This window comes from Bemisia tabaci, chromosome 5 (assembly GCF_918797505.1).
Source record: "Bemisia tabaci chromosome 5, PGI_BMITA_v3".
In the NCBI taxonomy this organism is placed as follows: Eukaryota; Metazoa; Arthropoda; class Insecta; order Hemiptera; family Aleyrodidae; genus Bemisia; species Bemisia tabaci.
The window spans coordinates 5,048,223-5,072,997 of record NC_092797.1 but is presented as its reverse complement, the minus strand read 5'-3'; the positions used below and the strand labels follow the sequence as shown (position 1 = coordinate 5,072,997).

Here is a 24,775-nt window from a genome sequence, read left to right as displayed (position 1 = left end):
AGTGTTCAGATGCTCAATCCGAAAACTTTAGAGATCCATATGACCTGAACTTCGGGTCCCACGCACGAGGTTTTTTTCTCCGTGCAGTGACGTCACCATAGGGACTCTCCATTACACCTAATGGACCACTAGACAAGGTACGAATTTAAGCAATCTGGTACATGTTTCTTGATCAGAATTTCACGTAAAACACGATTCTTACAACGAAAATTACTGAAACCAACTCCTAACAAAGATATTAACGTTTTTATTTCACATTGGCTACAAGGAATTTGAACTGCCCGCTCACAAGAAACTCAGAGCTCTACGCGAGTCAAATCGCGCATTACAACGGTTTCAGCAAGCCTCTCAATCGAGCAATGTTCATTTCCCGCCATGTGTTGTTCAAACTACAAGCTATTTGCTACAGCTGAGCCAAAGCGTCAAGATTGAGGTTGCCAGATTTTTACATCGCAGAAACTGTCATGATACCGTTTAGCGCGCGATGTGAATCATGTAGAGCATTGAGTTTTAATGAGCGGGTGGTTTGAATTCACACATCAAGAATCATCAAATATCTTAGTAAGGAGTTAATTTCGGTAATTTTCTATGTGCGCATCGTGTTCTACGTGAAATTTTAGGTAAGAAACATGTATCAGAATGCTGAAATTCGTACCTTGTCTAGTGGTCCATTGAATCCAAACAATAGTAATGACGTAACCTCTTTCACTGCTTCCGATGAGTTTAAATCTACATGTATCGCTTTTCTGTGACGCAACACTAGGAGCATCTATAGGTTTGCTCCACTGTGCGGTGCGGAAGCGTGCCAGATCGATATAGGGATAGGGATAGGCTTGGCTCCGGCGGCCCGGACCCTTGCCTCGCGATAGAGACGGGTATCGATTCTGATTATTCGCTGCTTTGTTGACGAACGCCATCTCAGGACCCGGTAACGGAGGCAAGAGTAAAATATTCAGATACTCTTGTCCTCCGGCAGGTGAAGTGTATTCGTGTGAATTTTAAAGGTCCTGCATGTTCCCAATCCGTGCATGGCGATAGGCCCAGGCAAGAGCTTCATACTCCCGTGCTAAGTCAAAACGCCGTAAGAGTCATCAGACGTTGCCGAATTTCCTTCGACAAATCACGACCTTTCAGGAAAATTCGTGAATATTTCTCTTCCGATTTTTCAGAGGATTTAGTTCGTAATTTGATCGATAAAATCTGAAGTTTTAGAGGAAAACTATTCATAACTTTCTTCAAAATAAATATTTTCTGAGAGAAAAATTTGGCAACATTCGAATGCTTATACGGCGTTTTTCCTTGGCGCGGCAGAATGCACGATGTTTCGCCTGGTGATGATTGATGAGCAACGTGTTGAACATTTTATTCTCCTGGTGATGACTGATGAATGTCGGATCGAGGAGTTTGCATCGTTGAGTTGGTTCAAATTTATCTCCGTGTCAAGTTGTAAAAGGAGCATGTCATATACTGAAAAAAAGGTTACGAGCTATATGAACACACCTTTTTTTCCGGGCTCAGAGGCCGAAGTTCCGGGTGCTGGATCCGAGGCTTCAACTACTCCGGGTTCAGTGACCGGGGCAACGGGTATACACACGGAACTTTCGTCCTCTGAGCCCGGAGCGGACGGTATGTCTATATTAAGCCGGTACGTACAGCTTCCACAGCCGATCCCCCCCCCCCCTTTCTTTCATAACTTTTTGTAGAAAGATATAAGACAGATCTGCCTCATGTTTGCTAGATTGCTTTCTATTTACATTCTTAGAATAAATTGATTTATCTTGTAACGATGATGAGAATTTGAAAATTTGAAATGATTCTTCACTACATGACAACTGAACCGATCTTGGAATACGCTCCGAATGAAAACTCAGATGTTGTAAGATTTGATTAGAGACTGGAATATGAGAACGTAATTTCATTAGAGAGACAACTTTCTTTTTAGGCGTTGAAACATCATTTGAATGGAGCCAGGGAAATACAAGTTTTCCCATTAACTTTAAATTAAATTCTGGCTAAGTTTAGACAAAAAGCTAAGAATTATATAAAGCGGTACATACAGAGTAACACGATTAAGTGTCGGACAAACTCGATTCATTATTGATTTAACGAACAAAACTGATTCAATTGACTAATAAATCCAACTTTCACAGGAGGATGATGTGCCAGATCGTCCACTTTTGAATTTCGTCCCCTAATGAATGCTGAAAAATTGGAATTTGGGAGCGTATTTTTCACGACAGGGTGTCTACCGGTCCCCAATGTCCCCGAGTATCCCTGATTTTGGAAGGGTTTCCCCGATATCCCCGGAAGTCCCCAATTTTCTTGTTCGAGTCCCCAAAAAATGACAAAAATCGTCCGTAACACCGGCATTTTCAAATCTTCCCGCCAGCCGCGGCGGCGCAGTATAACCAAGAATAGAAAACCTGAAGTGCTGCTTGGTTTTTCGTATGTTTTCATTCGTTCAACATGACTTGTAAAATTAGTCGGATGAAATGCGCCTTTCAACGCTCTAACTAGCTCCCTTTCTCTTACTATTTCGGGGAAAAAGTCCCCGATTTTCTTGAAAAAACACCCCTAAAAGTCCCCGAAAGTCCCCAATTTTAGTTTTTTATAATTGGCAGACACCCTGATTGAGACTGGTTTTACTTGAACTCATTAATAACTCAATTTTTTCAAAGACTGCACCTATGCGCCTCGTCCTCCAAGCTCTTCAAATAAGTTTCTTTTTGCTCAGCACAGCAGAGTAGGTCATGTGAGCAAAAAAGTCCAGCCAAAATACACCCGTGAAAGAAGGATAGGAGGGAAGCGCAAAACGCTCGAAGGGTGGACTCAAAGTTCTACACATTTTTCCGACTCTCGAACAGGGACGACCGGACGATATTTCCCGGTCTTGTCTTCGTCAAGCGTTTTCGAAAGTGCTTTTCTGTTTTGAACGACGCGCGTGACGTCACGGAAGCGGCCGTAAAGATCAAAGGTGCGGCCCGGAAAACCGTTACGGCCGCGAGGACACCGCCAGTCGATATAAATATGCCAGCGTCAGCCACCAGGTTGCCAAGCCGTGCAGCGGAATTCGCAAATTCAGATATCAACTTGGAATGACTTCTCCTTGGAAATTGGCAATGTTGGAAACACGTGTTAATAATATTGATGTGTTCTCCTTCGATAGAGTAAAATGGGAGCGAAGATTCTTCAACACCGCAAATGAGATTCGTGGTCTGCGGAGCGATTATTGAAACTGATGGACAAAGCAATAGACAAAGAAGACATAGGGAGTATGGAGCGATCTTATTGGTTGAAATGGTTGGTTCTTATAGACTAAGGAAGGAAATGATGGACTAACTGTCGGGTCTTTAGTGGGTTGCCGTTAGTTAGTCCATTACCAACATCCTATGTCCATTGCCACCGCCAGCTTCTACCAATAGGATCCCTCCAAATCCCTTTTGTCGTCTTTGTCTATAGCTTTGTCTGTCAGTTTCAATAATCGGCCCGCTGGTAGTTTTACCGTCGAGATTTTGGATTACATTTTGCAATAAGGAATCACTATTTCTGGCTCATTTTAGAAACAACATATGTGCCATTAATATCCCTATGCAGAAAGGTGTTTTTATAGAAGAGACAGGGATAGTGGTTCTTTATTGCAAAATGTAATCCTTTCAATTCCATGCTGTGGTTTTGAAGTCCAAGCAAACAGAAACTTCCTTTCGAGGCGATCTCCAGAATAAAATTATTTCTTTGAAATGGGAAAAATCGTTGCAATTTTTAATTTTCATTCCTTGCAGATTTTGTAGAGGCTCGCGGTCTCTGAGGCACTCGATTCTTCCTGTTTTTAAGTTCTGCAGTTTTAAATAATTCAGAAATTAAAGTAGCCGTCTCATTCGGTTGGCGCATCTGTCGCAGTTAAAAACTTGCGGTCGTTTCAGCATCCAGCCAAAGTTTCCCGGCTCCCCTCCCCTCCTCTCACCGCCGGAACATCCAATTATAATTTCAGATAAGAAATAATTTGCGATTAAGTCGTAAGTTTCTGGGATCCATTATTTAAGGCAGCGACTGCAGGTATGGCGCCAACTGCCGTCTTTAGGCAGGCCAAATTTATGGTGGTGAGCCGTGGTCCACATTTGTCAGATGCAAACGACTGGAATTCCTTCGGTTTTCTGCGCGATATTTTCGAGTTCCTGGTACTTGAATCGTTTCAGTAGAATTTCGTAGTAGAATGTTCGAATTACTTCGACAAGGAACGGATAGTTCCATTGGTTGATTGTTGTTGACAAGAGATTTCTTGCTTAAGAAAACTCTGCTTGGGGGAGCGATGCTGTATTTTGCATCTAAAGATGAGCTATTCGCTGGTTGTTAATATAAAACGGCGTAGGAAAATTCGGATGTTGCCAAATTTCCCCTGATAAAAATCTGTTTTGGAAGTAAGTCGTGCGTATTTTTCCTTGGGGATGTTTTAGATTTAATAGCGTACAAAATAATCTGAAAAATTGGAAGAAAAATATTTACAACTTCCTTAGGAAATGCGTATTTGGTCAAAGTAGATTTGGCAATGCCTGAAGGTTCATACGGCGTATTTCCTTAGTATCGCAGTATTGAGCTGTTTGTTGTCCTCTGGGTCTACCGTTTTGTCTATCATTCACAACAATCAGCCTGTAGGCTTTGCCTAACCATCTTTCATATGTTTCATGGCTTAATACGCAACGAGCGGAGTAACTTAATATTTTGTGAGTACATTCTTCCTTTCCGAATCGAAATGAGCTAAAAGTATCAAGGTGCTCTGTTACTGTATCTCCTCGAAGAAAAGTCAAACTCTGAGGGAAACGAGGCAACGTGAAAAGCAGATAAGCCGATCCGGCCGATTGACGAGCGACGCGAGTAGCAATCTATTCAGCAAACAAGACCGAGTTTGACAAAGTTCCTGTATAAACCGACACAGTCATCATTAAAAGCTCAACAGGTAGCCCATCAATCATCATTAGACGCAAAATAGTGTCGGCTCACGACAACGCATCTTGTCCCGAACATTTACACCGCTCAGATGTACCGTGCTGAGCAAAAACGCCGCACGAACCTTCAGGCGCTGCCAAATTTCCCTTGATAAAACACGAATTTCCAGGTTAACTCGTGAATATTTTTTTACCAATTGTTCAGAATAATTTTTTTCGCACTTTCATCTAAAATTCCTGCAATTTTAAAGGAAATATATTCGTAACTTTCCCCGAAAATAAATATTCTATGGAAGGCAATTTGGCAACTCTGGGATTCTCATAGGGCGTTCTTCTTTAGGAAGGCGGAGATAAGCGATGTCGGGATCTCTAAAATACCCGGTCGGGGAGCTATCGAGAAACTTGGGGATAAACTGTTCTCGAGCCTAGTCGACAGGGCTCGACGCCGCGCCGGAGGGTGTGACGGCTCTCAATTTGTGGAGGCGCCCACGTGCTTTAATCTCGGTGAAACTTTTCCGGTGGCGGAAGATGCTCTGGATTCGGGGCCCACCCGGAATAGTTTAACCCCACACACAGCCGCCGCCACCACCCTTGAGATTAATAACGAGGGCCTGTCTCGCCGAGAAACCGGCCGCCCGAGAGTGACTCGTGATCCATCTCCTTCGACGCCCCTTCAAAACGCCCGGCACGCCATAGCGGGTACAGCCGTGCTGCTTTAGTTGCCTACCCGACGATTCCGCGACGATACCCCGCGAACGATGAAATTCATTAAACATATTTTAAACAATAGTTAGGAACAAATGACCGTAAAATCATATGAAGACGAATTGGTAGGCACTACCTGATACATAAGAGGATAAACGCAGAGGATTCCTAAAAATACGGGAAAGAGACAAAAGGCGAGATAAAACGAAAGAGTGAGAAAATGTCATTTTCCGAGCCGAAAACCAGGATTCGAGCTCCCCTCCATGGCGGTTAGATCCACCCCTAACAGTCAAAAAGTTTCATCCACACGAGTCAAAGTAGCTCATTATAAGCGTCACTGGTGAACAAAAGAAAGCGACAGATGCTCGTTATATTGAGCAAGGAAAACCGCTAATCAAAGCTGTATCGATTCAGTTGCGATACGTGACGTCACTTTTCGGCCTGCGGATCGATTGCTGAACAGTTATCGATCGATCTAGATCGATAAATTCATATCTTAGGAATGCAATGTATCGATCGAGCTTTTTCGATAGCGATTCGACAATCGATCCGTTGATGCTAATGGCACCCGAAGCAAAGACGGGGATTTTTAAACCTCAAACAACGAGAGCATTACAGCGCGGAAATGGAGTTTCAGCCAGACTGACGTATCATTAGATCCACCCGTCAAATTTTTCAGCCGGAAACTCACGTGACCTACTTCCAACGTGTAAAGGAACAACGCCGCATCAACTTTCAGACGTTGCCAAATTTCTCCCAATGGTTATAGGACATTTCGTCAACGATTTTTTGTCCGCGCACCTGTTTTTTCCAGTAATTTACGTCCACGCGTTTTTTCGGCACGGGAGTTTTGGTCCACGTGCCAGTTGAGACCCAAAGTTAATTGGCCCACATGTAAATACAAACGACAATTGCTCACGACGTTTTTAGATGGAAACGTATAATGTCTTGGAAGAATGAGGGTTTCCTTGTTTTTTTGTTTTGTATGTTTGGTCCAACGGAGAATAATATATAGTTGAGAGTTTTGGTAAAAATGGGGGAGCGTCAATTCCATGAGATAAAATTCACTAAAACTCTCTACACCTCTTTAGTGTAACAGGACTTAATTATCTTTCAAGAAGTTCCCACCTTGTTATACCTGAACCGGATAAACCTCTATGTTTGCCTCAGCTGAAGGCTCTTAGATTTTTCCTGGGTATGATAAGTATCTTGGTTTATTTTGCGAGGAAAGATCTGTACTTTTAAAGGATGCCTGTCATTCTTAATACGTTCAATTTCGTATGATACTGTGCAACACCTCTGTTGTGAAATAGTTGCTTCAGGCGCCGCCGCACGGCGGGCGGGTGGCCAGCACGAAACGCGCATTGGCGCCTGCAAACCTAAGTGGATACTTCAAGCATTGTGCAATGCGTGAAGTATCCACTTAGGTTTGTAGGCGCCAATGCGCGTTCCGCGCTGGCAGCACGCCGCTCCGCTCTGTTAGGCTTTAATATTTAGCGTTTTTTAACTCATGATTTTGAAATGTTAGCACACTCTGCATTGATTATTCTCATTGCAATTGATGGTATTAAAATATTATCAATTTATCAAAGGAGAATAATAATATAATGTGCGTTTTTTAAATGTTGGTGGTTCCGTGTCAAATTTAATGATTTCCAAAGCACTTTAATTTTTTCTTTTACATTTTGGGCTTTTATTGTGCTGCATGGAGGTGTACGCGCAACCAAACGCTCAAAGTTTGACGTATTTGACTCTAAAAGATCGATGTACAAATGGGTTAAAACTAAAGATTGCGTGCTTCTTGGTTTTCTTTCCTCCTTTATTCATTTTTGCAGTTTCTGTCGGCACAACTGCGGCTCATTGAGATCAGTGTCGCTTGCAAAAGGTTTTACAAATATTTGTCACGTTTTAAAAATATAAATGTTTTCAAAAATAGGGAATGACCCCTAACACTTTTTACCGTGAAAATTACACATTAAATCGACAACGATTTGGCAACATCTAAATATACATACGATGTTCTTCCTCAGCACGAAAAAATCAAGATACCAGCTCTTGAAACTAACATCCCCCCCCCCTCACATACTCCGTCGACAAACCTAAGTCAACACGAGTAATGAACCTAAGGCGGAAAAAATTAGGGCGGGGAAAATGGTGCTCCTGACCGAGGCGACAGGAAAGATAATCACCTGGCGAACAAAACAACACAACTTCATTTTCGCGTAAACCCTTGGAAGTATCAAGTTTTACGGACGATAAAACTCATCTCGAATTGCACTTACGCTTTTACGTCCGCGGCGCCCCGAGATTAGACGGCGAGACGAGCGCGCAGCTACGGACCACGGAATGGTAAACTACCCTGCTGAGAAAGAACAGCACTGCCGTACTTGGGAAGAACGCCGTAAGAGCCTTCAGACGTTGCCATATTTCCTTCCATGAAAATTGAATTTACTAGGAAAATATTGAATATTTTTCCTGAAAATTTTCAGACAATACTGTTCGCACTTGAATCTAAAATATCTGAAAATTTCTCGAAAAAATACGCATGAATTTCGTCAAAAATACATTTTCTACCCGGGGAGATTTGGCAACTCTCGAATGTTCGTACGGCGTTCTTCCTTAGCACATCTCCGACGAAACCCTTACGGCAGTAGGTGGTTTTTCCTCGGGCGGGAGCATTGTTGCCGGACTGAGCACTCTCTTCTATTTAACTCCATGTGGGAGAAATATTATTTTCCGAGAATCCGGCAACGTTGGGCGAGCGTAATCCCCGGGCGAATGTGTAACCGCGCGCCCGGAGGCGGGGAAAACTAGAAAATTAAGTGCTAATAATGTGTTGAGGGAGACACTTGCGAGCTTATCATTAAATTTGATTAATGATTTCTATAACGCATTCCTTTCTTCCTTTCGCCTCGTCGCGGCGGCTACCCTAAACTTCCGTTCATTTATAACTGACTCGCTGCTCCGCTCGCGATGATGCTTTGACCCGGGACGGATTGCCAAGTCTGCTCAACTTTGCTTTTCCCTTCGTTTTTCCGACGCCCCTCCAGGGTTGCCACAGAATTTAAAAAATTAAATTTCCTCACATTTCAGTGATTTTCCTGTCAAATTTCAGTAAAATTCCCTGACATTTAAAGATATGCCAGATGGTTAAAAAGCCATACTTTCAAATAGTTTTCACGCAAAATCTGCTGTTTGAAACGTCAAACCTAGTCTACAAGCAAATACAGGTGACATTTCCCTGATTTTCCTGTCACATTTTGGTGAAAAAAACCCTGAAAATTAAAGATACGCAAGATGATTGAAAAGACATAATTTCAAATAGTTTTCACGCAAAATCTATTGATTGAAACGTCAAACCTAGTCTAGAAAGCAAATAAAGGTGACATTTCCCTGATTTACATGTCACATTTTGGTGAAAAAACCCAGACAATGAAAGATACAACAGATGATTAAAAAGCCATACTTCCAAATAGTTTTCACGCAAAATCTGTTGTTTGAAACGTCAAACCTAGTTTAGGGGCAAACAAATGTGACATTTCCTTGATTTACCTGTCAAATTTTGGTAAAAATCCATAACAATTAAAAATACGACAGATGATATTTTTGATATTTTCCCTGACTTTTTAAAATCCCTGACATATCCCGGTATTCCCTGACTGTGGCAACCCTGACCCCCTTCGACCCCCTCCCCCGAGGGGCGAGATTTAACGGTCGAGAGAGATTAAGCTCTCGCGGGGGTTTTCCGCGTGCGGGAAAAATAATTCGCACGGAAAAAATAAACGCTCGGGATCGAACGCCGCGGTCGAGAGCGGAATCTATCAGCGGGCTGATTATGGAGCATGTATAAGCTTCAGAAAAGGGGAAAAGGAGTAATCCTATTGGTTGAAACGGAATTTCTAAAGAATTTTCGAGCATCACATAACGTCGTGGTGCATCCGGTATTTTTACACAAAATTTCACCCCGAAACATTTTACATCGCAAATTATTTGATGAACGATTTGCGATATTTACTTTGAACGAATTTTTAAAGCTGTTTCCGAATGTTTCTTTGTCAAATTTTTTGTACAAAAACCTGTCGTATTATAGCATGATGAGCTTCTCTGCTTCTCCGATTCCTTGTTCCAAAACGTCCTAAAATCCATAAATTACCAATTGGACTACATTTTGCAATTGGGAAATACAAAGTATAAGAAACAACTTATACACCATTATGTCCCCGCATAAGAGTTTTTACAAATGAGCCAGGAAGTAAAGTCCCTGATTGCAAAATGTTTTCCAACTGATCGGTCGAATTTCGAATCGTTCTCCGAAGGACTGCTGAAGATCCACTTTGAAATGGACCACACATTGCAAGTAGGATCCACCATTTCTGACTCATGTTATGGAAACATATTATGTGTCATTAGTTTCTCTGTGCAGATATGCGCTTCAGTAATTGAGCCATAAAAGGTAGTTCCTCGTTGCAGAATGCGGTCGACATGCCCCAGAAACTGGAGAGGGCACGGTGGTTTTTTCATACATAGTTTGCACATGCATCCTTCCTGGTCTCACCTCTCCTCGTGTTTCACTCAACTTCCGAACAGACACCGCTCGATTTCTCGGAATCTATTACCGCTCGAGCGTCCTCTCTCTTTGAGATTTCTCGCGGATACGAATCTCTCCCACTGCGAGGATGATGAGCTCAAATTGAATTTAATGGGAACTACGGACGCACCTTTAACGATCCCGCTATAAAGTTTTTCCTCGATGGAAACAAGCTGCAGGTCAAATCTTCGAGTAGTGAGCTCGATTTCGTAGCATATTTTTTCTTAAAAATCTGACCGGCTACACGTTGCACTTTCAGGGTTACCATGATAGAGGATTTGCAGGTGTCTTAAAGTTTGTGAATTTCATCTTAAAAAGGATATCGCTAGGAAAACTAAGTACGAGGATATCCTTGGTTTCGAAATTGTACAATTATTGGAAAAAATATGACAAAATAACCTAATATGCTAAAATACATGTCTTTAAATGGAAAAGACGTCAGATGACGCTTTTAAATCTATTTTTCTCCGATTTCCAACGTCAGAAAAAAATTATGAAAAATACTGCAAACTCAGCTCATTACGCACTCTCAGATGAAGCAATAAAATTATGGTGTGCAAACTCTCCATTGCTTCAACTTCAAATTCTCTGACTTTTCCTTGACTATTATAGTTATTCCCAGACGCATGACCATTTTCACGTAAAAATTTAAATTGTCCAGTAAAATTTGGCCATGCCTAATGTGGCTTGGTTCCTTTCTGCTTGACGTGGTCCAACTCTGGTTTGGTTCAGGCGTTTTTAGGGTGCAACACTAGAGAAACACTTATATGATGTCAACGAATTTCTTCAGTGTTTGTGGACTTACGACCCTTTTCCCTTGAGCGGCCACATACGGTAAAATACCGTTGCAACTGATCCATTCGAGTCGGAACCAAGATGCAATTAAGTCACAGCGAACAATGAGCACGATCAAAATGAATCCCGGAAAGTTAATAAGCACCGAGCGGAGTTGAAAAGATAAGCAAACAAGCGATATTAATGGCCGACAACCCGGAGCAGTTAAAGGATCGCTAATGAGTCATGAGATTTTTTAATAAGCAGGACGTGCTCTTAAATCGGTTTAGCTGAGAAATTTTCACCGTTTAATGAGGCCTTTTCGTCGGGCGGAACAAGATCGGCATTCTACTGCGTTCAACGTTGCCAAATTATGCGACAAAATGCGAGTTTAAATGGAGAAAAATGCTGAATTTTCAGCACTGTCTTGCATCAATAGTCACGCTTCGTTAAAACCGCATATGTGCGTGGGTTTATCATTGGAGTTAGGCGGTTTTTCCTCGACAAGACAGCATTCACCGGCGTCGTAACGAGTTACTGACCCACGGCGGGAAACTCGTGGAAGTGCAGTGTTGCAGAATCGTGCAAAGCCGGTGGATAATCGGCGAATTAAAGCGGTGGAGGCGGCAACAGGCGGTGTGAATCTCGGGCGCATTTAACTGATTCCTTATTTTCATCCTCTTTCACTGCTTAATTCCCTGATTGCGTTCTTTTCATTCGACGCGGGAACGAGGGGGAGCGTTTACAACTCGGAAATCCGAGATCATGTACTCCTACACGAGCAGCTTTGCCGTTTTTAATCTTCTTTTCCTTTCCTTCTTTTTCATTTATCTTCAATATATTCCACAATTTAATTTGTTTTGCGAGGAAAATATAAAGGTATAATTAGGTATAAAGGTGATTCTTACTATATACATATTATTAAATACCGCTACTAACATGTTTCACTATCGCAAAGACAGCAATGACATAATCAGTCAAGTTGTCGAAGGGTTTACATGGCTTATTTTTCTCTATGATAGGGAAAGGTAATCGATGACGCAATGAATCGAGTCATCGGTCGTGTCTTCGAAAAAGTAATTGGTGAAGTCATTGGTATGGTCAGCGGCGACGTCATCTTTAACCTTTAGACAGTAAAAGCCTAAGCCTGGTCGAATTGAATCGAGATTTGCTAAAAAAAAAACTTAGCCCCCGCGGGTTGTACAGGGCTAATATAAGTGAGCTTTAGATATAGGTCTCCAAATCCATCCTTAAAAAAGAATGAGACGTCAAATGGAAAAGAAAAATAAGAAAAAAATTGAGTGTCAACACAATCGAAGAGAGGAGAAACGCATTCGAGCATAGTTTTTTTAACTGTTTCACCCAATCTGAGATGCACCGCATCGGCAGCATGGAGTGGAGCATTGCAAGTTCACGCCTCGCGTGCCATCGCGCCTTCAATTTCGCAGACGCAACACGGACATCCATCGAGCACGAATAGTTGTATCTCTGCGCCGCAGCGTCATCAACGCGCTTCTTTTCCTTCGGTCTATTTCAGTTTAGCTTTTCGCGGGTGGTGATGTTCGCAAATTAAGGACTTCATCCAAGTCCCAACACCTGATTATTGGAATTAATAGACAAAGAAGGCAAAGGGAAAATTGAGTGATTATTTTGGTTGAAACGGGTGGTTGTTATAGACGAATTAGGGAAATGATTGACTAACTAATTAAGTCCCTACTAGTCTATTACTTGATTCCCCTGTCTATTGCAACCGCCCACTTCCTCCAATAGGATTGCTCCATTTTCTCATTATCAATCGCTTAGTTCACCGATTTCTATTAGTCTGCACGCTGAGATCAATCTCCTTGATGAGGCTAGAAAAACTTTTTTTATTCTCATACAGTTTGGCATCGCGCTTTGTCCAGGAAGCAGCTTTGATAATAGCTCTTGAATTACGAATTAAAAATGAAGCTCAGTTTCCAGCGAAGGAAAATATTGCATTGCACAGAGTAGGAAGTTCGATTTCCCATTTACAGCACTATAAAAATACGAGTAGAGGAGGAACTCTCAATTTACAAACATTGTCTCGCGCTCTCCCGTGCACGGAGGGCAGTGTTAAGAGCTTTCAAATTCAGTATTTGTACATGCAGAGAGAGGAGGAGAGAGGAAGAGAGAGAGAAACGATAAAGATGAAGTCAAAGCTTTGCAAGAGCCGCATAAATCTCATGAAACGCTAATTTAAGCTGGCGAGGGCTGGGGTCAGGTCTTCAGGCGACGCCTTGAGATCAAGAAAAATATTCCCTGTGTCTGAAGGAAACTGCCACAGTCAACCAGAATGCTACATAGTCTTTATCTCTAATTATAGTTGGATTACATTTGCATTAAGGAGTTATACTATTTCTGGTCCATTTCAGAAACAACATACATGTCATTGGTTTCCCTATGCAGATGTGTGCTTTCATGGGAGAGCCAGAGATAGTGATTCCTTATTGCAAAATGTAATCCAGTTATTCTCCTGAATGATTTTGTTATTTTCATCGGGGATCATCTCGTCGTTTCCTGGAAGAAGGAACGTAAGTGCATTTCATGGTTGCAAAATCTACTAATTTAAATTTTTAAAACAATGTATCAGTGCAATTTTTCCCAAAATAATCTGATTTTGTATAAGATACCAGAAGAGACATTCGTGAAATTTTCAATACAAAATGTGGTAGATTTTAGTTATAGAACGCAATTTGCGATGGGACTTTTTTGAATTTTCGCCTTAAAATTTTTCAGGAATCTTCCAACTATTACAGTTAGCACTTCGGATAATAACGATACGAAATAGACCGCGTTTAGCAGAGAGGAACCAAGCGACTTTTTAAGTAAGAAATGCCGAAGATTTACTTTGTAACAATGCACTTTTTGAAGGGGAATTTTTTCGGGATTCGATTTCCCCTTTTAATTTTTAAAGAATCTTCTCACTATTTGAATTCGAACTAGATAATTTCGATACAAAATGTTCAAAACTCATCCCTTGAATAATTATGTTATCCGAGGAAATTTGACAAGCTCGACAAGACTAAACTCCCGTGAACCCCGTTCACAGCCACCTCGCATAGTGAATGATGAGCTAACGTCGTTTTAGACGAGATCACTGGGAGCGGGAGGAGGGGAGGTAAAGGTGGAATGAGTAGAGGGAGGGGGCGGGGGGAGGACTATTTCCGTCGAAACTGCGGAGGTGTTCGGGTATCGCGCATGGATCAGATCGTATCTGAGCAAGGGATCGCGAGACAGTCGAAGGGATGCGCCCTATCCCGCCGTTCAAAGGAAGAACGCCGTATAAGCCTTCGGACGTTGCCATATTTCCTTCAATAGAAACCTAATTTACAAGAAAAATTCTGAATATTTTTCTTCAATTTTTCCGGACGATTTTGTTCGCAATTTTATCTAAAACGTCTGAAAATTTCAAGGAAAAATACGCATAATTTTCTTCAAAAATACATGTTTTTCCGGGGCAATTTGGCAACTCGCGAATGTTAATACGGCGTTTTTCCTTAGCACGGCGGTATCGGTTAAAGCCTCTTGCGAGGGAAGTCTGAATGCTAACCCGAGAGTCACCATTAGGACCGAAAGACTCTTCCTCGCTTGTTTTTGCTTCGTTCTTTTCTTAATTTTCCAGTAAGGGAGTTAGGATCATTTACAATTCCAAGTATCATTACAGTATACAAAAATAGTGGAGTAGGAAAGTGATACTTCCGTGCTAAGGATAAACGCCGTATAAGCCTCTAGCCGTTGCCATATTTCTTCTGATACTTGTAAAACACGAATTTTGAAGGAAACTTTTTGATATTTTTCTCTACATTTTTTAGAAAATTTAATCCCACACCTGAGTCGATAGTGTCTAAAAATTTCAAGGCAACAGATTCATAAATTTCCTTAAAAATACATGTTTTACGAGGGAAAATCTGGTAGCATCCGGATGTTCATACGGCGTTTTTTCTTGGCACGCTAGAATTGTAAACCAAAAAAGAGACTAAATTGAACAGAAACGAACCACGTCACATTTTAGAAAATATGAGTGAGGAGTAGTTTCCAGGTTGGTGCGGTAAAAACTTCTCTTGTCAAAATTTCGAGTAGAAGCAAAAGACGTTTTAACGCTACTAGCTTATCACGCGAAAAGTTGTTCATTGTATGTGACTTCCCGCTACATGGGGTTCGATTTTTATTTTCATATTTTTCCCTGCAGTTTACCAATTTCTCACACGATGGCAACTATGGTGAATGTGAGAAACATGCAGAGAGGTCTAGCAGCACCATTACACACATATACGACCTGAATGCACTTTTAAAGTGTTTCATTGCGCCTACTGGGAATGCAATGCAATGCAGAGGAATTGCTGTCTAATTAACATTCATCACCACAATTGCCATGTTTCAGAAGGAGCATCCTTTCCACACAACGTATTTAATGTAAAATGAAAACATACAACTATACTTTACACGTTTGCATGATTACTTATATCTGCACGGTGCAGCTTTCACAAAAGCTCGTGCAACAAAGATGCGTGCAAGCAAATGCAACTTAGAGTGTAACCTCTTATAATCATAATTTCCGGAAGAAAAGTACTGATCAGATTAAATTAAACGGCCACATACTGGAAACTTCGCTGGACAACAAAAACCCTGAGTGATTTGGAATTTTACCACATTTTGAAATCAGGAACCACAATATCTAGCTTATTATAGATACTAAATACGTGCCACTATAGTTTTCCTATGTAGACAGGTGTTTGTTTATATTTATGGACCAGATATTGTAAATCCGTATTGCAAAATGCAGTCCTTTTTTCTTGCTAAAGTTGGACCAAAAATAATCATTGAGCAGGAAAGGAAGAGAGGGGTCTTAAAAGTGTTGCACTAAATCTGAACGTTACAGTTGCGTTTCGACTAGATAGAATTTTGGGAACAAGAAACCATGAACGTTGTGCTGCTCCTAGGATTGAGCAACCTCTATTCCAAAAACACAACACGTAAAAACACACCAAAAAATTAGAGTTGCGTCAGTCCCTGATTTAATAGGAAAAAAATAGGAGATATTTAATTTATTCGGTTTCCTCGCGCTACAATAGATCTCACAAAAACTTAGCAACATTGCAAATTCTGTTTGTTCCTTTTCGAGTGATTTACTCAATCTTTGAGACAGTAGTATCTTGATTTGAATAATGAATTTTCCCAAGGAAAATATTGATCATTTTATTCAAGTTGTTTATCTAAAGGATTGAAAACTGATAAACGAGAGACATTGAGGACTAAAGAATGGATGCAAAATATCTGTAACTCATGTTACATTTCATGCAATTATTTTCCCATCGTAGCGGGAAAAAAATGTTGACTTTTATCGAATAACATGTAAGAAAAAAATTACAAGACAAAGACTGTATTTCAGCTGTGACAATAATTATTTGCCTTCGGGCGAGGATTGCTGTAATCCTCCGTTGGCAGTCCGATGCGCTGGAGAGAGCGAAAAACTTGATAGTTGTAAAAAGTTTACAGGAGCCAAAACCCGCTCTTTCCGAGCATGAAATGTAATGCCCATTTGCTCCAGTCTCTCGAATTTCATACGATTCAATTTTAAGCCCGCGCAGCATGTCTGAATTACATTAGCCAAGTTTTCCATAAAATTTAAGAGAAAATACAAAGAAAGGATGATAATAATGATGACCGGCTTTTGTAGGCAAATATTTCTTAAGTAGAGAAGCTTTCTCCGAGGAAGTTTCATTTTGAAACCAGTAACTACCATTTCTGGCTCATGCATAAAAAACACCTATCTACATAGGGAAACTAATGACACAAATGCCGTTTCTGAAATAAGGCAGAGATAGTAGTTCTTAATTGCAAAATGTAGTCCCAATAGTATTTCGTTTCATGTCTGACCTCTCTGATTGACTCGATCCACTGTGCGGCAGTTTGCGGGTGGAGACTTTTCGGCGTTTGCAGGAAATGCAAAGCGAACAATTCAATCCTACAATGAAATGAAAATGTATTCCGATCCCGAACCCCCACCCTCCCCACTCACCCGAGCCGGGGTCTGAGACTCCAAACACGTAAGAGGACGTGCTGACCGCGGCTCGGGCCCGACTCCACTTACTGCTCTATTCCGTAGCACGGGTCGAAATTCAGGCGAAACCGCTGCGGAATGTAAAACAGAGGCAGAGATTCGATGGAAAAACTTTGTGCGGCGCGGCGGGTCGCGGAAATCGAGGCCGAAATGAAATTACAAAAAATTAATCGTCGATGACATTATCATTCAAGACGGGGTCACCACGGGATAAAGAGCGCAAATCCGCCGCGCTACGGAAAAACGACTTGCGGAAAGTTGGATGTTGCCAAATTTCTCCCGACAAAAAGTTCACATCAGAGATTGAAGCACTGGAAAAAAACACATTGGCTCTAGAGTCCTAACTCTTAAAAGCATCGACAAGAAAAAGTACTCTTGATTCAATCAGAATCAAGCTTAAATTAAGAACCAAGCCTCTTGTTTTAAGCGGATTTCGTTTTGATTCAAGCGAAAATCCGATTGAATCACGAGTATTTTTTCAAGAGTCTGAACTCTAGATCCAATGTGTTTTTTTTTTCAAGTGAGTTGTGGATAATTTTCTTTGAAATTTTTAGAAAGTTAACATAACAAGGATGGGCTTAACCAAAGCCTGATTGATTACAGCGACAAGCTGATTATTGAAATTGTTAGACAAAAAATTAGAAGAACGGGGTTTGACCAGAATCACCCTGACTATATCAACGGGTTGATTATTGACAAAGATATGCAAAGCTGTATAGACAAGGGAGACTCAGGGAAAATGGAGCGATCCTATTGGTGGTGGAGGGTGGTTCGAATGAAGAGAGGAGGAATTAAACAGACTAACTGACGAGATGGCAACTCAGAAGAGACCCTATGGTTAGTCCATCATTTCCCACCTTGATCGATAAAAACCTCACGCTTCAACCGATGAGATTGCTCCATTACCCTTCATCTTCTTTTTCTGTCGCTTTGTCTATCAATTCCAATAATCAGCCCGCCATTTCCGAGAAAATCTGTGAATACTTTCTTCCCGATTTTTAAGAGAATTTTGTCCGTAATTTGATCTAAAGTATCTGACAAGTTCAAGAAAAAATGAAGCGCGTTAAGCAAGAAGGAACCGATCCACATCACCTGTTGCCAAATTTCATCGGACAATTTAATTGTTCATATAAAAGCGGTTGTGCGGATTTCTGAGCAAATTTCAATGAATCTTCCTGATAGTACAAGGCAAATTACTTAAAATTTTCAAAGGAATCCGCACAGATTTGATGTTCTCTTATAAAAAATTAAATTGCCCAGTTAAATTTGGCATTCGCTGATGTGGCTTAGTACCTTTCTGCTAAACGCGGTCCCTTTTTCGAGAGAGAATTGGCATCGTCGGAGTATTCATACATCGTTTTCGCCTTAAAAATATGAGCGGAAGCTGCTTAAAAAATTCAAGGATCGAGGTTGAGTTGGAAGGCGGGCGTAATTAAAAGAACTTGAAGATTACCGGGGCAAAAGTTTTTCATTAAAGCGGAAAAGCGAGGCTCCGATCTCAGGGCTCCGACGCGACGCCGGGAACAAAGGCCAGATGAATTATCCCCATGAATCTTAGATTTCCCTTTTTCTGTCGATTTGTCCGCGGGACGGGACGGGAGTATTGCTCCAGCGGGCCGATTATTGAAAGTTCATAGTGGTCCGATAAGACATCGAATTGCGATATATTACATGGTTAAGATAGGGCTATGTCTTGTCGTGTCGGGCTGACATAGTATCAATAATCGGGCCGCTGACCGGATGAGCAGAGCCGAGCCGTCTCGCTGTCCGAGATCATTTCAATTTCAACGTGAGTCCTATTCGCCCTACAACTCTATACTTTCTGCGGCTAATGTGGAAATAGAGATCCGCCCTTACATCAGAACTGCCAGCGGACTGATTATTGAAATTGATGGACAAAGCTATAGACAAAAAAGACATAAGGACGACAGAGCGATACTATTGGTTCAAATAGGTGGTTCTTATAGACTAAGGGGGTAAATGATGGACTAAATATCGGGTTTCTCGTGGGTTCCCGTTAGTTAGTCTATTACCATGTCCTTTGTCCATTGCAACCACCCTCTTCCACCAATAGGATCCCTCTAAATACTTTTTGTCTTCTTGGCCTATTGCTTTGTCAATCAATTTCAATAACCAGCCCCCAGGCTAGGGAAGAAAGCCTGGAATGCTTATGCTACCACGCTAAAGAAAAACGCCGTGTGAAAATTCGAGAGTTGCCAAAGTTTTCCGAAATAAAATGTTTATTTTTAAGGGGAAATATGGATATTTTTCCTTGATGCTTTCAGCAACTGTAGGAGAAATTCCGAAGAAAATTATCAAAAAAATTGAAAGAAAAAGATTCGAAAGTTTACAATGGAATTCGTGTTTTATAGAAGGAAATTTGACAACGTCTGATGGTTCACATGGCGTTCTTCCTTGGCATGGCAGTATATAGGAGAGTATGTACTATGGACATGTACATAATTTTAGGATTCGGCCACGGAGCTTTCAAGGCCAGAGAGGGCAGCCAACCTTTGAAATCAAATTATAAATTTATGATTATACATATGATATGATATTATGATTATTTTATGATTTTTGCGTGGGATCAAAAGAAGAATCGGTAAAATGTTCAATTAGAAATGCTGAATGTCTATTCTATTGCTGCTGAAATTTGTGAGTGGAAATTTGGCAAAATGAAACGTAATTACGTTCTTTCGTTAGGGAGATGAATCGAGAAACAGAGGAATGAGGAAATCAGAAATTTAACATGTGCATTATTAGTAGTTTGGTTGATGCTGAATAATGCAAAACTCATTTAAAAGCCTTTTTCTTTAAAGGGGTCCGCTAGCATTTTGCCCCTAACTGAATTTCCACAAAAGCCCCAGAAACCTTTGGTCATACGGAAAATAGGGCTTTATTAGAGTGCGGTTGTGCGCTTTAGAATTTGGTAAGTTGCGCTGGGCCGGAAATGTAGATTACACGAGACTTCACACGCGTTTTCATTATTTTAATTCGTTATTACCACTTGTTCACTTGTTCGGGTGGGATTGCATTTCGAACAAACCGTCGCACAGTAGAACGAGCCATCCGGAGAGGTTGCACATGCAATTTTTACCGATTGTGAGACTGCATATTTTAATGCTCAGTTCGTTACGATTAGAATTGTACGAGGTGCATTCATACGTGCTTTAAGAGGAAAATTTTAAAGAAAACCAGTTAAATAACTTTGAAACTTCTACGTTGAGTTTGAGTGTAAGCTTTAAAACAAGGGCGATGCGTGAATGGTCGATAATCGATATTTCCCTATTTGAAGCTGTGGTAAAGATCCGATTATTAAGATGCACTGGAAAAAAAAAAACACATTGGATCTAGAGTCCGGACTCATGAAAACATTGACAAGAAAAAGGACTCTTGATTCAATCAGATTTAAGCTTAAATCAAAAGGAAATCCGCTCAAATTAAGAGGCTTGGTTCTTGATTTAGGCTTAAATCTGATTGAATCAAGAGAAAATTTTTTTGGCGATGTTTTTAAGAGTCTAGACTCTAGATCCAATGTGTGCTTTTCCAGTGTGTTCGCTGCGAACACCCTGTTTATCAAGTTAAACTGGCAGATCAAGCGACCTATCGCAAAGCTAGCCGCGCAACTGCTACACATGTTCGACCTCCATTGACAGATGTAGAAATTCGGAAACATTGTTTTTCATCCATTTAAATCTATGGAAAATCGATTCTTGAGTGGTCCAGGTGCTCCGACAAAAATCGATTATTCAACACTAGCCTGTGTCACACTATCAAAGCTAGCCATCAAAATATCAAGGTCAGGTGTTGTGATTGGCTTATTCGATGACTTCCACCAATCACAGCACTTGACCCTGACATTTTGATGGAGTATTTTGAGAGTGTGACACAGGCTATTGGTTTACATGGAGGAAAACCAGTGTTGCCAACCTCTATCGATGGCTCTTTGCACTGTGCGGCGTGGTGACGTACACCTCTGCGAAACGAATAAGTTATGAGCGAGTCGTATGATGCACTGGAACGTCGTGTTTCACGGCTTGATTTGAAATTTCGATGGAAAATGTAATCGGAGAGTTTCAACGGACGTTTACGAACGAGATGCGTGGAACAATCGGACGCAAAGCCCGCAGAAAAGAAGGAAAGTTCCTAGATCGTTTGAAAAAGCATCCATCGGCACGGCTCGGACGATATTTCCACGATGAGGCGAAAAAGTTAGTCCTTTGTTGGAAAATGCGGTTCGACTGGACTGTATTTGGCAATAAAGAACTACAACTGCAGCTCATTTTAGAAACAAAATATGGACTGAGCTTTGCGATAAGGAACTATTTTTTCTGGCTTATTAGATGCAACGCAAGTGTCGTTGATTTCATTACGCAGATGTATGTTTTATGGATGAGCCAAAAATGGTGATTCCTAATTTCAAACTGAAGTCAGTTTCCAAGGATAAATATATTTTGACCATCAAGTCCCAATAATTTTTCCCCAATACGACATAAATTTCCTCCAAATTTTCAGTTCTTTAAAATTGATAGGAAATATAATACTCTGATAAATGAGAAATGAAGCTAAAAATGTTTTTAAAATAATTCCTTCTGCTTTGGGGGACTTTTGCAACGTCTAAATGGACTACGTTTTGCAATTTGGAACTAAAATTTCTGACTAATCCATAAAAAACACCTATCTACTAAACTCAAAAAGAGCTATGAAGCTAGCAAATAGTAGGCACACAGCTCCTTTGGGTTTAATGCATGTGTGTATAGTTCCTTTTAGCATAAATGCACCCCAATTCCGTTAGACGCAGAGCAAGACAACGGGCACAAAGAACCGGGAAACGGAAGCGACTAAATGTTCTCAGAAAGTAAGAGAGCGGATTAAACGAACATTCAGGAGGCAATCGATCCGTTCTCGTAATTCGTTGTTTATTGTTTAACGCAACATTTAAAAGTCGGAGCTGCAACTTGGGGAGGAGAGGGAGGGTGGCGTAGGATGGGGGGGGGGGGTGAGGAGGCTGAGGCGGAGGCGGGGAGTCTTCCCCGCGCGGGGTACATAAATCGGGAAAGCGCGCCTTCCCGGTTATTCCAAATTTATTGCTCAGACAATAATTCCGGGCTTCCACAAGTGCATGCAATCATTCTTAGCCCGCGTCGGTTTTTTCTTTATTCCCTCCGTATAATTTCACTGCATCGCACCACTGCCTCCTCGCCACCCGCGGTTGCCGCTTGGGTGCCGTTTAGCAGCCTGATTATTAGGATTGATAGACAAAGCTATAGACAAAAAAGAGGAAAATTGAGATATCACAGTGGTGGCAGCAAGTGATTGCAATGGACAAAGGAGATAAAACATTGACTAAGTAACAGCTACTAACTGGCTGGCTGTTACAGTTGATAGACAAAGCTATAGACAAAGCAATGGAGCGATAGAAAAAGGAAACAAAAGGAAAATGGAGCTATCATAATGGGGGAATGGATGAAAGAGACTGCGATAAACAGAGGAGATATGTCACGGAGTAACTAACTGACAGCAACCCACGAGAGACCGAATGATACGTTTATCCCTTAGTCAATACCAACCATCCGTTTCAACCAATGGGATCGCTTAACGCTTTGTCTTCTATGTCTACAGTTTTGTAGAGTCTCGCGAGTTTTACAAGCTGGGTATCGTCTTTTGACTTTCCGACGGAAAACTTTGCGTAGTAATATAATAGAAGAGATGCGAGCGGATCTGAGGGCAGATTATTGGACTGCATAAACAAAACGCTAGACAAATGGAGCGATCCTGTTGGTTGAGGCAGGTGGTTGTAGTGGAAAATGGAGTCATCGACTACTTAACTAATTTTTAACGCGGGACGACGGGACTAAAATGCAAGGATTAGCCCCTGCGGACTATTTGAAGTAGTAAAAAAAAGAAAAGAAATTCTCGTCGTTCTCCATTTGGCTCGGATAAATATTGAGACATTTTGGATGGTGTGACGTTTTCGTTGCTTGGAACGGTGAATAACAAAGACAGAGAGGCAGAAGCGTGCTCGAGGATGAAGGAATGTCCATCCGGCGGAATCTTTCGCGATTCATCGGTTCCGGGTTCCGGGGCGGTGCAGTGATATCGACTGAAACGCATCCGAAAGTGGGGCCATAAACAGTTTTATGATGAACAATAAAAAAGTTGTCGCGGACATTAGGTGGGAGCCGGGCGATAAAACTTTCGCCGGGATTTGAATGATAGCGCGGGCGGCGGGCGGCCCGGACCACCTCGACGCCCTTAAATTAAAATTGTTCATTAGGAACCGGAAGTTCCGCGGACAAGACGAACGGCCCGAGGAAAGTTTTCGGTAAGTATTACTCCCGCGTAATCGTCCGTTGAGTTTTATTTCGCTCCCTTGGCTTGGACACGAGCAAAACTTGCCGAATTGAACTGAAAATATGAAAATTAATTCGAAGAAAAATGGAAATTCGTTCACGAAATACACTGTGAAATGAATCTCTGAACCTTCTCAGAAAAAAGGACTCTCGCTTGAATTTCCTGGGAACTGAGCTATAAAGATTGTAAAAGATGAGCAGGAGAAAGGGAGGGAGGAAAGTGCGGGCGGATGAAAAAAATCTGGAGCCTTGAACTTGGTCCTACAAGAAGTGGGCGCGGGTGTAGTCTGACTTTGAGAAGCAAGCAGAAACTTCCAAGTTCTACATAATGAGCAATAATTGAACAGTGAGTTGTTTGAACGATATTCAAATTTTGTGCATCAGAGTAAGGTAGAATGACCACCCACCGACTAAACGAGTAAGATTCTCCTTTACTCCCACGTCCCAGATTTAACTTTCAAAACCAATGGAAGAAGTTGAAAACTGACTTTTCCCTTAATTATTTACTATCTGGACATGGAAAGCTACACGTTACCGAATGACGTTATTTTACATCTCGAAAGTCTTGGTGCCGAAAGAAAATAAAGCGAAAAGGTCACAAACGGAGACCAAATGGACATACACGGAAAGAAAAAAAATGCTGATTCAACAATTCAGTTGCTAAAAACAGTGAGTGCAATGTTTCAACGCAGATTTTACGACAAAAAAATGCTACTTTAACCACATTGTAAACTAATTTAACCACGGGGGTAGTTAAAGTAGCATTTTTTCGGTGTAAAGTCTGCGTTGAAACATTCCACTCACTGTTTTTAGCAATTGAATTGTTGAATCAGCAATTTTTTTTCCGCGTGCTAATGCTAAAAGGAAGTTGGAGCATACGCTTAGTACACGACTTACACTTAGTTCCTTTTAGCATTGATACGTCCAAATAGACGGATTTTACTTGAATCAGCCTAAATGCATTTCAAGATTGCCTAATTTTCTTTTCCGTTTCATATTTTTAACAGAGAACTGAACAATGCCTTGAAACTTTCTGCAAATTTTCTCTGCGTTATGAAGAATGCACTCACACAATTTCAAATCAGACTGTTCATGACTTTTCCATTTCAAAATAAGACATGGCAAGAATTTACGTAAAGTCTGATGTAGTTCGATTTATCATTTTGGTTCAATACGCCCGAGTATATTATTACTTAAAGACTGGAAAATACAATCGAGCAAATTTCCAAAATTGAACGACATTATTTTAAGATCTTGACAATTCTAAACAAAAATTCAAGAACACCTGAGGGTTTAAAAAGGCGTTACGCACTCCGTTTCATCCCCACTAGAA

At 41.1% G+C, this 24,775-nt stretch overlaps 1 protein-coding gene across 2 annotated transcripts in view; it reads right to left on the bottom strand.

Moving 5' to 3' along the window:
• The window catches only part of CadN (neural cadherin), a 494,271-nt gene that overhangs the window by 315,578 nt on the left and 153,918 nt on the right, over positions 1-24,775 (bottom strand). The window lies entirely within an intron of this gene.